A 15,575-nucleotide genomic window follows, 5' to 3' on the forward strand; every position below is an offset into this window, starting at 1 on the left:
AAACACACACTGTGTCCTTTTTTTGTTTTTTTGCTCTGTTGCCCAGGCTGGAGTGCAATGGCATGATTTCAGCTCACTCCCACCTCCACCTCCCGGGTTCAAGAGATTCTCCTGCCTCAGCCTCCCTAGTAGCTGGGATTACAGGTGTGCACCACCACACCCAGCTAATTTTTATATTTTTAGTAGAGATGAGGTTTCACCATGTTGGCCAGGCTGGTCTCGAACTCCTGACCTCAAGTGATCCCCCCGCCTTGGCCACCCAAAGTGCTGGGATTACAGGCATTAGCCACTGCACCTGGCCACTGTGTTCTTATCTGATCAGCTATAACATGCATCCGAATTTCAGAAATGTTCAAATGTAAGAGGAAGAAAGTGTCACTGAATCAATACAATGTGGCCAAAGGCTTCAAGGTGAAATGCATTTGGGAAATCTTTGAGTTTGACAAGCCTCCTTAACACAGGACTTGTCAGAGCGTTCAATATGCTCACATGCACTATGGGAAGAGGGGGCAAGGAATGAGCTGTTCACTGCATGCATTTCCACAGACCTCTTTCTACCGGAGCATCCCAGCAAGAACATGTTCTGTAGAGTCAGCTAGGAATAAGCTGATTTAAGAAACAGGAGTGCATACAGGGGACTGAGCCCAAAACCTGGGAGTATTTAAATCTGAAGAGAGAAACACCAAGACACATTGGAAGAAAGACCTCAGAAGGTAGACCTTTGGTGGGAACTAAGGCGAGGGCAAGGGCAGGAAGGGAAGAAGAGATGGAGAAAAACACAGGAGGCTGATTCAAAGAGAAACTCAAACTCCACCCTTAAGGAGAGGGAGTGCAACTCTCCAAAATCTAGGATGGCCAGTTGGGTGCATTTATTACTCAAGCGGAAAAGAAACAAAAAGCCCACTGACATAGCAGTAGATTTCAATTTGGCTAAGAACAGCTATAGAAATGTAATAAGGATAAAGAGAATCAAATTATTATTTTAAGAAAAAGGGGTTGGCTTGGGTTTTCAAATATGCATTCCAACTAGACCTTGTTCCTGGTAAATGCTCAATAAATATATATATTGATTAACTGCTGGCTTCATTCCGACAATAAATATTTTTGAAATACCATGTAAGCCCTGAGCTACATTCTGTGGGAAGGTCACCCAGATAAATAAAATGGGGTTCTTGCCACCCACCTAACCAGAAACCTGTATTTCATTGATTCTAAGATGCGCATTTTAAAAATTTTTTTTTTTTTTTTCTTTTTTGTGGTGGAGTCTCTCTCTGTCGCCCAGGCTGGAGTGCAGTAGCGTGATCTCAGCTCACTGCAAGATCCGCCTCCCAGGTTCAAGCGATTCTCCTTCCTCAGCCTCCCAAGTAGCTGGGATTACAGGTGCCCACCACCACACCAGACTAAATTTTTTGTATTTTTAGTAGAGATGGGGATTCACCATGTTGGCCAGGCTGGTCTTGAACTCCTGACCTCAGGTGATCCACTCACCTTGGCCTCCAAAGTGCTGGGATTACAGGTGTGAGCCACTGCTCCCAGCCTAAAAACTTGTAACATCTCTGAAATTGGGCAGCCTTTCACAGTCGGGCATCTCTGACGTGGTTGTTACGATAGTGTGTGCTGACATTTGGCCATAACTATTCATATTGGCATCACCTTCAACTGAAGTATGTGCATGGTTGGTTCTATAGCTATGGAGCTTAATTGCCATTTAAAGTATCATCAGCTTTTTTCTTCCCTGGCTATCTGAGGTTAGACCGCCATCATGAACGACACGGTAACTATCCGCACTAGAAAGTTCATGACCAACCGACTACTTAGAGGAAATAAATGGTCATTGATGTCATTCACCCCGGGAAGGCAACAGTGCCTAAGACAGAAATTTGGGAAAAACTAGCCAAAATGTACAATACCACACTGGATGTCATCTTTGTATTTGGATTCAGAATTCATTTTGGTGGTGGCAAGACAACTGGCTTTGGCATGATTTACGATTCCCTGGATTATGCAAAGAAAAATGAACCCACACATAGACTCGCAAGACTTGGCCTGTATGAGAAGAAAAAGACCTCAAGAAAGCAACGAGAGGAACACAAGAACAGAATGAAGAAAGTCAGGGGGACTGCAAAGGCCAACGTTGGTGCTGGCAAAAAGCCAAAGGAGTAAAGGTGCTGCAGTGATGTTCTCTGTGGCTGTTGTGGATTTTTCACAAGAAGATTAATAAACCATAAATTTTCATGTGAAAAAAAACATCAAACAATTGCTATTATTAAAAAGTAAAAAATAATAGATGCTGGTAAGATTGCAGAGAAAAGGGAACATTTATACACTGCTGGTGGGAATGTAAATTAGTTCAGCCACTGTGAAAAGTACTGACGTTTTCTCAGAGAATTTAAAATAGAACCGCCATTTGACCTAGCAATCCCACTATTGGGTATATACCCAAAGGAATATAAATCATTCTACCGTAAAGACACATGCACATGTATGTTCACTGCAGCACTCTTAACCATAGCAAAGACATAGAATCTACCTAGATGTCCATCAACGGTGAACTAAATAAAGAAAATATGGTACATATACACCATGGAATACTATGCAGCCATAATAAAGAATGAAATCATGTCCTTTGCAGCAACATGGATGGAACTGGAGGCCATTACCCTAAGTGAATTAACACAGGAACAGAAAACCAAATCCACGTGTTCTCACTTATAAGTGGGAGCTAAACATTGAGTACACGTGGACACAAAGAAAGGAACAACCAACACCAGGGCCTACTTGAGGGTGAAGAATGGGAGGAGGGTGAGGATTGAAAAACTATCAGGCATTATTCCAATTACCTGGGTGACAAAATTATCTGTACACCAAACCCCCATGACATGCAACTTACCCATGTAACAAACCTGCACATGTACCCCTTGAACCTAAAATAAAATACCATCAAAAAGACTGTAACCCGATTCAATGTGGAAACTAAAAGTTGGTGTGGGTGCAGCAAAGCATGGAAATGCAGCAGTGGGGCAGATATTTAATAGGAGAGCAGTAAATATTTGTCACTAGAGGAATGGCTGCAATTCTATACTTTCTCGCAAAGCTATAACCAAGTGCTTATGGGACTTAGGCAAGAATGCTGAAGACACAGAATTAGAATAAGCTGTCTTGTCACAGAGAAGCATGCAAAAGAACAGACCACACACCAAGCAATGCAAGGAAGCACAGGAGAAACCGCTGAATCCATGGGGTAGATGAAGGAAGGGCCAAAGTCATGCAATTAAAGCTGGTGTGACCCACGCCCATGCTGCACAGGCTGCCATCAGCACACCAGACCTCCATCAGCAGAGGCTTCCCACTGATGTTGACTTGACTTCTAGAAAATGAGATTCAGTTGAGGGAAAAATAAAACTATGAGTTTAGTTAAAAAGGAAAATGATAACTCACCCTTGGTATTCTTCAGTTTGCCTCAAAATTATACTGACAATGTAAGAAGGCATTGTATTGTAGATTAATTTGCAGTGTTTTCTTCTTTCTTAATTGTACATAAAATAACGGTGTTCTTTACCATGGCAGTAACTTCAATTTGCTGAAGATACTATGTGCAATGGGGGTAGAAAATGAGTTGTCTTCACTTAGGAAAGTACTTTGATAAGGTAAGTCCTGAGGGAAGCTAAAGGTGTTATTAGAATCAAAGCAATACGTTGCGAATCAATAGCTGCTAACTTCACAAAAAAGAGACACCAGGAGCCTCCTGACAGAAGTCCACAACTCTACTCATGAAGTGTTCCTGCTGAAGGAATCAAACAGGAAGGAGATCAGGCTTCCAGCTCCAAATACCAGGTTACAGGAAATACAGAGGGCAAGGGAAGATGTAAAATGACATTAGACTGCAGGACACAGTACGAGACAAATGAATGACCTGATTTCCTCAACAAGTAAATTTCAAAAAAAAAAAAAAAAAATAGAGAAGGTTCCCCTCTATACAGACTTTATTTTATAAATTAAAATAGATTTACAGACATATCATGGACTTAGTGACTCACTTCCAAAGAACAGAGTATGGAAAGGGGAAATTTAGTAACTTAACAGTGGAGAAACCTAGCAGACACCACCTTAACCAAGCGATGAAGGTTAACATCACCAGAGATGCTGTGGGGACATCATGTACCCCTGATGCACTATGACAAGAAGGGCACATCACGCCTGTGAAATTCTTCCCAAATAGTCCTTTTTTTTTTTTTTTTTTTTTTGAGATAGAGTCTCGCTCTGTCACCCAGGCTGGAGTGCAGTGGCGTAAACTCGGCTCACTGCAACCTCCACCTCCCAGGTTCAAGCAATTATCGTGCCTTAGCCTCCCAAGTAGCTGGGATTACAGGCATGCGCCACCACACCTGGCTAATTTTTGTATTTTTAGTAGAGACGGGGTTTTGCCATGTTGGCCAGGCTGGTCTCAAACTCCTGACCTCAAGAGATCCACCCACTTCAGCCTCCCAAAGTGCTGGGATTACAAGCATGAGCCACCATGCTTGGCCTTCCCAAAGTGTCTTAATCCCAGCTAATCATGACAAAAATATTGGACAAACCCAAATTGAGGGAAAACTCTGCAAAATACTTGACCACTACTCCTCAAAATTTTCAAGATCATGAAAAACAAAACCTGAGGACCTATCACCAATGGGAGGAGTCTGACACACAATAACTAAATGCATTGTGGGGTCCTGGATGGGATCTTGAAACAGAAAGAGGACATTCATAGAAAAAAGAGTGAAATTTGAATAAAGTCTGGAGTTTGCTCATAGTAAAGTGCTGATATTATTTTCTTAGTTTTGACAAATATGCAGTAATATGCAAGATATTGACGTTAGAACCAGCTAGCGAACAAGTGCATGAGCGTTCTCTGTAGTACCTTTGCAGTTTTTCTGTAAATATGATTCCAAAATTAAGTTTATTTTTTTTAGAAAGGCATACCAACCAATTGTAATACAGGAACTTTATTTGGATCCTGATTCAAACAACGAAACTTTTATTTATTTATTTATTTATTTATTTATCTATTTATCTATTTATATTTTGAGACAGAGTCTTGCTCTGTCGCCCAGACTGGAGAGCAGTGGTACCTTCTCAGCTCACTGCAGCCTCCACCTCCAGGGGTCAAGCAATCCTGCCACCTCAGCTTCCCTAGTAGCTGGGACCACAGGCACACACTACCACCCCTGCCTACTTTTTGTATTTAGTAGAGATGGGGTTTACCATGTCGCCCAGGTTGGTCTTGAACTCCTGAGTTCAAGCGATCCTCCCGCCTCAGCATCCCAAAGTGCTGGCATTACAGGCATGAGCCACCATGCCTGGCCTAAAATATTTTTAAAATAACATTGATAAGACAATTGGAAACCTGACAGTGACTGGATAAAGTGTGATTAAGGAGTCATGATTCATTTATTTGTAGGTGTGACGATGGCGTTGTAGTTATGCTTTTTAAAAAGAGTACATATGGGGTTCCTCAAAACATTAAACATGGAATTACCATATGATCCAGCAATTCTACTCTGGGTGTATACACAAAAGAACTGAAAACGGCATCTTGAAGAGATATTTGTACAACCATGGTTCACAGCAGCATTACTCACAATAACTAAAGGGTGGAAACAATCCAAGTGTCCATTGATGGATAAATGGATAAACAAATTATGGTGTGTATGTGTATCTATACAATGGAATATTTTTCAGCTTTAGGAAGGAAGGAAATTGTGACATGCAACAACATGGATGAATCTGGACCTTATGCTAAGTGAAGTAAGCCAGTCTCAAATGGACAAATACTATACGATTCCATTTACTACCTAGAATAGGCAAATTCATAGAGACAGAAAGTAGAGGCTGGGCACAGTGGCTCACACTTGTAATCCCAGCACTTTGGAAGGCCGAGGTAGGTGGATCACGAGGTCAGGAGATCGAGACTATCCTGGCTAACACGGTGAAACCCCGTCTCTACTAAAAATACAAAAAATTAGCCAGGCATGGTGGCAGGCACCTGTAGTCCCAGCTACTCGGGAGGCTGAGGCAGGAGAATGGCGTGAACCCGGGAGGCAGAGCTTGCAGTGAGCCAAGATTGTACCACTGCACTCCAGCCTGGGTGACAGAGTGAGACTCCGTCTCAAAAAAAAAAAAAAAAAGTAGAGTGGTGGATGACAGGGGCTGGAGGGAAGCAGGGAAGGGGAGTTATAGTTTAATGGGTGCAGAGTTTCAGTTCGGGAAGAAGGGAAAGCTCTGGAGATGGATGGTGGTGACAGCTGCAAGACAATGTGAATGTACTAATGCCACTAAACTGCACACTTAAAAATGGTTGAAATGGCAAATGTTATGTTATATACATATCCTATCACAATTTTTAAAAAGGGGGTCAGGCACACACCTGGCTAATTTTTAAAATTTATTTGTAGAGACAGGATCTCACTATGTTGCCCAGGCTGGTCTCAAATTCCTAACATCAAGCTATCCTCCTGCCTCAGCCTCCCAAAGTGCTAGGATTGCAGGCGCAAGCCAGAGCATTCAGCCAGGAACCAAGATTTTTCAGAAAGGAAAGCTCATGAACTATTGGATGGACACCTGGCTTCTGCTCTGAAGGTCACCTGCTATTTGACTCAACTGTGTCACCCTTCCCAGGCCTGCATCCATCAGGGAGGGGGCAACCAGATGAGCTCCAAGTCCTCCTGCTCAACAGTGATATGACTCAATTCCCTCTCCAGGGGGAGGAAAATCCCTGAGAGCGCGACTAAAGCTCTTTTCCTCCCAAATTTCAAGGAAACACACAGAAAAGAAAGAAGCAAGGCTGGCAAGCAGAGGCCTGACATGCGGATGGATCATATCCGAGGGTGGTGCAGACTCCAGGGATGGGCAGGGTACGGCTCTCTCTGCCCTGTGGGCAAGTGACTTACTGAGAGCTAGTTGCACAAGCTTAAGAAAGGAGTAGACATCTATACTCTTCCTCTCTTTTTGCCCCTGGGCATTTCAGCTTGACCTCTTAGATGGTACAGTTTGAGGAGGTGATGGTGCATGGATCCCAGGCCTCTGGTCGCTTTGCGGTGACCTCAGAAGGTGCTCAGCTGCCTGCTGCCGAGTTCCTGAGTCATGCAGAACTGAGTTCATTCAGACCCCATCCGCGGCAGCATGACTAGCTGCTCTGCAAGGATTGTTCTTATTTGTCTTACTCATTCTAAGACTGAAATTATACCACATGGTTACTGTTGGGCAAATTACTTGGCAAAGTCAGTCAATCCCAAGGAACTTCTATCTCATCCTGAGACAATGGCAAACTCTTCTGTTTTGAGGCTTACAAAGAAGCTCTGCTCAAACTGTGAATGGGAAGTTTTCTCCCTCAAACCGTAGTTGACATTGACAGTGACACCAAGAGCTATTCGTGCACTGAAAGAATCTCAACTTTATTAACTTGCTTAATCAACGGAAAGTTTCAGAGAAGTTACCTGATTTGGACAGATGTTCCTTCCATCCTCTATTCAAACTGGATAAAGTTCTGGTCCACTGGACTCTGGCCCATCCTACAAGGCCAGGGAGGCTGCTAGACACCCAACATGGCCACAATGACCACATTCGACCAGGGGCCCTACCCCCTTTTTAAAATGAACTGTGCATTCATCTTTTCAGGGTCACAAGTTTCAAAGAGCTCCCTGGGCTCAGTGGCCCAATTGGTGGGGTAATCCACACATCCTTGGCTAATGAGTTCATTCATTCCCCAACTATTTGTTAAGCATTTGCTCAATCCCTATCTTCAGCTCCAGAAATACAAAGATGAGTAAAACAGACACAGCTTCCTGCCTTGAGGAGCTGACACTTTCAGATTTGAATGAGACTGCGAAGAAATTTGTCTGTAGCCTTCTCTTTCCAGAACTCTGCACTCCACTTCCATATCTTCCCTCCCCACCAAGCTGATACCCACTCCTTTCATCCTTTGCTCATGACACAGGCAATCTCAGCTAACTTTACTGTGCATTTACTATGTGCCAAGCACTGTGCTAAATGTGTTACATATAGTACCTCATTAATCTTTACAACACCGTATTCATGGACCCAGTTCATGGATGAGGAAACTGAGGCACATGTAGGTGAAAGGAGTTGGCACAAGCCAGCAAAGTTGCAGAGGCAGTATTTGTATTTGTTTTTGTTTTTGTTTGAGATGGAGTCTCGCTTTGTCACCCAGGCTGGAGTGCAGTGGTGCAATCTCAGCTCACTGCAACCTCCACCTCCCGGGTTTAAGTGATTCTCCTGCCTCATCCTCCTGAGTAGCTGGGACTACAGGACCATACCACCATGCCTGGCTAATTTTTGTATTTTTAGTAGAGACGGGGTTTCACCATGTTGGCCAGGCTGGTCTTGAACTCTTGATCTTAGGTGATCTGCTTGCCTCAGCCTCCCAAATTGCTGGGATTACAGATGTGAGCCACCGCGCCTGGCAAGAGACAGTATTTGAATCCAGGACATCTGACTGCAGAATGCACTTTCATAGTTGCTGAGCCATTCCATCTTACCCATTTAGGTCGAGTCCTTTATTTGCAGTGAATCACATGGGTTTGCTCTCCCTTACATTTTCCATAGCAGTAGAAAAATCTCCTATGCCTGCCTTAGCATGGGGTTCAGGCACAAGTGACTGGAAGCTTAAAAAAGAGACGTTTATTCTTCTCTCATGTAAACAGCAAGGTAGGTATCCAGGGCTGGAGCAGGCTCCTTCTCTGTGCTTGTTCAGGTGTACGTGGCTCAAGGGCATTTGCAGAGCACAGGTTTGTGTCAGGGGCAGGGGGGTGGTCTTAACCAAGCACCATTATTATTTGAGAATCTCATCACTAAAAGCAATGGCTCCATTTGATTTAACTCCACTCATCTGTTCACTCAGGACAGAAGGGTAGCTACGGAATTCAGGGCCCAGTGTAGTTGGCCATATGTTTATGGCTTGACTCGGTCTGGATGCTGGGCTCTCTAAGTCTGGGGCACATCACCCTGGGAGTTCCTTGACTCTCCCTTGGGCTGTATCTGTACTTCATATATCTAGAGGCAAATATACAAAGAAGCTAGGAAAGCTCCAGTGTGCTTCCCTGGTCATAGGTCTTTGTCAAATTTGCAAAGGCATGTATTTTGACTGCCAAAAAAGCCCTCCCTCCACTTTCTTTCCATCAAACTTCCCCTTATACAACGTAGCATTGAGTGGCTGTGGGCATTTTGGGATCCGGCTAAAGGGATGTTAACTCAGACATACATTTATTATAATTGGGGTTTAGTGGGATATATTTACTTGATTCATGGTCACATTCATGTATAGTTAAGCCATTGCTTGTTCTCACATTGCAGTAATGGCTTCTAGGAATACTCCTCCCATCCGCTGGGCTGACTCACAAGGTGAGGTGACCAGAAGGAGCAAGGCCAGAGGTGATATTACATTATGAACCTGTGCTACAGTGTCCAACACCCAGAGTATGTGCACAGTGGAGGAGGAGGAATAAAGTGAAATGTACAGATCCAGAAGAAGCTAGTCTGTGGAAAATTTTTCCAATTATCAAAGCTAAAATTTTAAGCAGAACATGCAATTCATCATGGCTTATCAAAAATGATGGATTTTTTTTCTGTCAGAAATTGGCAATCAGCAGTATAATTTTGAATTCACTACACTATTTTGATCTTTATATTTAATAGGAATCACACAAATGGAATTTATAGGAATTTCTGTATTGTAGGGCACAAAACTATAATGGTTCTATGGACAATGAGTATTTCTGCATGTGAATTCACAGGTCTTATGGATCTCAACATATCAGTTGCATCTTATCTGATGCATCTTGCAAAATGACCTGGAGAATGACTTAGAGTTGAACCAGACAATTAACGGTAAAAATACTGTGTTATTTTTTCTGGATTTTGGAACATTTGTGATATTTTTCCATTTGTAATTCATTGAGATTTCTTTCCTCAGTCTAAATACAGTAATCATTTTCACACCTGATTTTCTTTTCTTTTCTCTCTCTCCTTTTTTTTTTTTTTTTTTTTTTTTTAAGACGGGAGTCTTGCCCTGTCGCCCAGGCTGGAGCGCAATGGTGTGATATCAGCTCACTGCAACCTCCGCCTCCTGGGTTCAAGCCATTCTCCTGCCTCAGCCTCCCAAGTAGCTAGGATTCCAGGCATGTGCCACCATGCCTGGCTAATTTTTGTAGTTTTAGTAGAGATGGGGTTTCGCCATGTTGGCCAGGCTGGTCTCGAACTCCTGACCTCAGGTGATCCATCCACCCCTGCCTCCCAAAGTGCTGGGATTACAGGTGTGAGCCACCGTGCCTGGCCCCACACTTGATTTTCTATTTGCAACTTTGTATTCTTTTTCTAAAGATGATTATGTTTACCCCCCACAACCCTGTATCCACTCCTCCCTGTGTTGCATGCATTTTTTGTTTTAATGCAACACATCTTTCAGTATTTTCTTGAGAAGAGGTATGTAGGAGGTTTGGAGATTTTTTAAGATCTTGAACGTTTAAAAGTGCCCTTTTTCTACCTTATTGTTTAATTGGTAGTTTGGCTAGGTGTAGAATTCTAATTTGGAAGTTATCTCTCTTCAGAATTTTGAAGGTATTGCTTCATTGTTTTCCAAATTCCAGTATTGTTCTCGAGAAATCCAAAACCACTTTGATTTTTGTTATTTTCTGTGAGACCCTTTTCTTGCCTCTGGAAGCTACAGAATCTTCTTTTTTGTTGTTTGTTTTTTGTTTGTTTGTTTTCATCACCCAGGCTGGAGTACAGTGGTACAATCTCAGCTCACTGCAACCTCCACCTCCCGAGTTCAAGTGATTCTCATGTCTCAGCCTCAGGAATAGTTGGGATTACGGGCGTGAGCCACCACACCTGGCCTAGAATCTTCTTTTTGTTATTGGTTTCTGATATTTTACCATGATGTGCCTTGACGTTGAGCCTGCCTATATTATCCATTGTGCAGGACACTCCATGAGTCTTTTAATCTGGAAACTCATGTCATTCAGGCCTGGAGAATTTCTTCAGTTATATTATTGATGATGTCGTCTCCTCTGTTTCATCTGCTCTCTCTCTTTCTAGGAAACTTATTTTTCTTATGTTGAATCTTCTGAACTGGACCTCAAATTTTGTTTACTTTTCCCTCCTACTTTTTATCTCTTTGTCTTTTTGCTTTACTTTCTGGGAGCACTTCTAACTCTTCTATTTATTTATTATTATTACTTTTATCTACAATCACTTTTTTTCATTTCCAAGAATTCTTTTGTGGTTCTCTGAATCGTTTTGTTTGTTTTGTTTTGTTTTTGAGATGGAGTTTCGCTCTTGTTGCCCAGGCTGGAGTGCAATGGCGTGATCCCAGCTCACTGCAACCTCTGCCTCCTGGGTTCTAGTGGTTCTCCTGCCTCAGCCTCCTGAGTAGCTGGGATTACAGGCACACACCACCATGCCTGGCTAATTTTTTGTATTTTTAGTAGAGACACGGTTTCTCCATGTTGGTCAGGTTGGTCTCGAACTCCCAACCTTAGGTGATCCGCCCGCCTCGGCCTCCCAAAGTGCTGGGATTACAGGTGTGAGCCACCACACCTGGCCTTGTTTTGTTTTTTATAACATGCTGTTCCTGCTTCATAATGTTGTCTGACACCAAATTATAGTTGCCTACATCACTCTAAGAGAGTTAGTAATTGTTTTGTTTTGCTTCCTTTTATTTTCTTCTCTTTGTATAGTCTCTTTCAGGTTGCTTCTTTCTTTCTTTCTTTCTTTCTTTCTTTCTTTCTTTCTTTCTTTCTCTTTCTCTCTTTCTTTCTTTCTCTTACTTTATTTTTTCGGTTTGGTTACTTTGTTGGCTTTGACTCTATTATGTTAGAAGCTCTCCTCAGATATCCTGAAATCCTGATTGCTCATGTTTAAAAGTGAGATATTGGCCAGGCACAGTGGCTCACACCTGTAATCCCAGCACTATGGGAGGTTGAGGTGGGTGGATCACATGAGGTCAGGAGTTCGAGACCAGCCTGGCTAACATGGTGAAACCTCATCTCTACTAAAAATACAAAACTTAGCCAGGCGTAGTGGTGTGCGCCTGTAGTCCCAGCTACTTGGGAGGCTGAGGCAGGAGAATCGCTTGAACCCGGGAGGTGGAGGTTGCAGTCAGCCGAGATCGCACCATTGCACTCCAGCCTGGGTGACAGAGCGAGACTCCATCTCAAAAAAATAAATAAATAAAAATTAAAATTAAAATGAGATATTAAAAAGCTAAATTGGTGGGGCTTAATTGAAAGCCTCATGGTAGGAAGCCGGTTGGCCCGTTTATGAGGGTCAAATATCCATATGTTTGGGTCTTTCCTCCTGTGCTGGTCAGACTCCCCAGAAGAAGACTTTTTCCATCCCCAACATGGATAACAAAGCCCTTTTGTCTCATCCTTGGACGCAGGTTAGGGCCAGACAGCTGGGGATCTCAGCATTCAGAATGCATATCTTCCCTTTATTTACCTACTTTTACAATGTTTCCTATGCCGTCAGCTACGCCTGGCATCCCTCAGCCCACATCCCTAGGTTTTAATCTCTCCAGAAAACAACACTAAAGTTGTTAAGCTTACCAACCCTCTAACTTGTCAAGATCTAAAGATGGATAATATAGGCAGACTGACATCAAGGCACATTATGGTGAAACTTCAGAAACCAATGAACAAAAAGAAGATTCTACAGCTTTAGAGGCAAGAAAAGGGTCTCAAAGAAAATAACAAAAATGGGAATGGTTTTGGATTTCTCACGAACAACACTGGAAGCTGGACAAGTGGCTGTTACCCAGACAGGGGTAATGATGGATGGGTTCTGGGATCTAACCACAGTACTTCTCAAACAGCTTTCTCCCAGCCTTTCTTGTTTTAACTCCTCTTTCACCCTCCAGTTCCAGAATACCTTGTGCTGCCATTTCCTGAGGATCTTTTTTGAGGATTTCTGTGTTAATAGTGTTATTTCTCAGTTTTCTCCACTACTGGCTTAGGGTTCTGCCATCTGCAGGCTCCTGAGGCAGCTACCACTAGTCCAGCTGCTGTCTAGCTTCCAGGGTGATTTTGCTGTTGTCTTCTCTCTGTTCTTCCCACCTTTGGAGACTTATGTAATTTTTTTTTAATCCCTGTTTTATAGCCTTTGCAGGGTTTCAGAAGAGGTCAAAATTAGATGGGACAGTCTGTTTTAAGACTCACCTTCCTTTTTTTTTTTTTTTTTTTTTTTAGAGAGAGCCTTACTCTGTCGCCCAGGCTGGAGTGGAATGGTGCAATCTTAGCTCACTGCAACCTCCGCCTCCCAGGTTCAAGCAATTCTCCTGTCTCAGCCTCCTGAGCAGCTGGGACTACAGGCGTCTGCCACCACACCCAGCTAATTTTTGTATTTTTAGTAGAGATGAGGTTTTGCCATGTTGGCCAGGCTGGTCTCCAACTCCTGACCTCGAGTTATCCACCCACCTTGGCCTCCCAAAGTGTCAGGATTACAGGCATGAGCTACTGCACCCAGCCGAAAATTTACCTTTCAATCTGTCATTTCTATGTAGCACTAGATTATAGTTACCTATGTTGCTTTCCAGTACAGAAATAACCTTTTAAAATTTACTCCTTCCATTCAGCCATGTTTGCAAAGACAAAACATGTCCATCCTTGGCAATGCTTGGTTCACACTCCACTTGGAGGACCAGGACAGTATGTCAGGACATCTTTACTTCAACTATGTAGTTGGGTTGTCATGCAAAGGATGCTGAAGTGCCTCCCTACTTTTCTTCTTTCTCGTTGCTGCTACTTTCTGGAACCGTCACCAATGCTTCATATTTGGGAATTAGTGACTCTCATTCCATTTTCAGAAAGCTGGTGTCAACTCTCCCAAGAAAGACAGTTAAGCAAACTTTGGAGAGACAAAATAGTAAGGAAATAACTTGTTCCTTAGACTTAACTTGTCAGGCAATACTTCTGATATTTTGCATTCAATACACTGCCATTCTAGTACTGTTGTGGGTGTTACTGTATGTGGGAAACAATGGTGTTATGGATGTTAGGAAAAGATGCTGGGATATATACGCCTGCTTAGAATCAGGAGAAAAGACAAATCTGCTTTCACCCTCCTGGTCAGCGTAAATATTTTTAAAGAGTGTTTAGATTTTTGTCAAGATTTCTTTCTCTTGATGAATTTGTCCTCGATTCAGTGGGGAGAACCAAGAGCCTCCCTTCGTTTCTCATCCTCTCTCTTCCCTCTAGTTCTCAGTTTTCCCATTTGTCTGCACAAGGACAGAAGTGGACTAGAAGATTACATCTAAGGTCCCCTTTAGCTCACACTACAGGCCCTCCCAGAGGTGGGGGTGTGGGCAGGGTCATGTTCCAAGTTCTGCCTCCCTCGATGGACTGTGGGCTCCCAGAGGGCAGAGCTAGCCCTATTCTCATGATTAAGGACACCGAGAAGGAAGGGGTGATGCGCGTAGGAGATGGTTTTCCACCCCCGTCCACAAGAAGGATTGGGGCAGCCTGGAGAGGCTCAGTGCCGGCAAGAATTAAGCGGAAGTTGGGACTGGACTGTAAACTGATGCTGTCGCACATGCTTTGGTTCCTGTCCCAAGCCTCCCAGGTTGCTCTGGGTGACTCTGGCCCAGCTTCTGGCTATCCATGAACATAAGTAGTCCCAGGGAGTCATTTTGGCAGAACCCAGGTCTGCTAGCTAGGAACTCCTGAACCACCTGCAGTCTCTCACTGTGGCCTGGACTTGGTGTATGGCCTGCAGGGTGGAAGGAGAACCCACAAGGCCTCTGAAGACAGGCAGATGGCACACCTGCGGCTGGGAGGATTTGGAAAAGGAGTCCAGCGCCATTCATTTTTCATTCATTTTCCAGCCCAACGTTTGACCTGAATGCTTCACGCCCACACTGCACACACAACTCCATTTATAATACAACTCGAGAAGGGCACATACTACTCCATCCACAGCTCAGTGAAGGGATACATACTACTCTACTCACAATTCAACAAAGTGGTGCAACTGCCTCTAATTTACTAGCTACCCTGGGGACCTTGGGCACGTTGTGAGTCTGGAAATACTGCAGGTGATGTGTGTGGAGTAGGCTGCAGGCTCACCGTCCTGCAAATACTAGCTGTGCCACCGCCGGCTTTAAAGTCCAACAGACCTCTGGCCCAAGTCAGGTAGCAGAGGATCCAGGGCTTGGGTGGCCCACAAATAGGATTCTTCTCCAAAACGAGGCGCATAATGGTCTTTGGACAGAAAAGGGAAGGTAGACTGGACAGAAAATGGAAGGTAGACTGGCTTCCTCTATGGGCGACCTTCGCGACTCTGGACAAAAAGACCTCATCATTCTCAGACTTGGGAAGGAAGACTAAGCCCGGAAAGGTGGGGACAAGTCCGCCCCAACGCCGCAGTGGGGAGTAGTAGGGACCCAGCAACCTGGTGCCGGGAGCCCTGCACCCTGGGCGGGAGAGGCGGTCGCTGAGGCAGGAAGAGGAGGAGGAGAGAGAGGAGAGACGCACCCGGTCAGCTCGCGCTCCTGCCGCGCAGGGCGGGGCTCGGGCCGGTCC

At 43.9% G+C, this 15,575-nt stretch overlaps 1 pseudogene; it reads left to right on the top strand.

Moving 5' to 3' along the window:
- Positions 1 to 1,749: 1,749 nt before the first annotated feature.
- On the top strand, positions 1,750 to 2,166 carry LOC129491027 (small ribosomal subunit protein eS24-like; annotated as a pseudogene).
- The last annotated feature ends 13,409 nt before the right edge of the window (positions 2,167 to 15,575 follow it).

This window comes from Symphalangus syndactylus, chromosome 1 (assembly GCF_028878055.3).
Source record: "Symphalangus syndactylus isolate Jambi chromosome 1, NHGRI_mSymSyn1-v2.1_pri, whole genome shotgun sequence".
NCBI lineage: Eukaryota > Metazoa > Chordata > Mammalia > Primates > Hylobatidae > Symphalangus > Symphalangus syndactylus.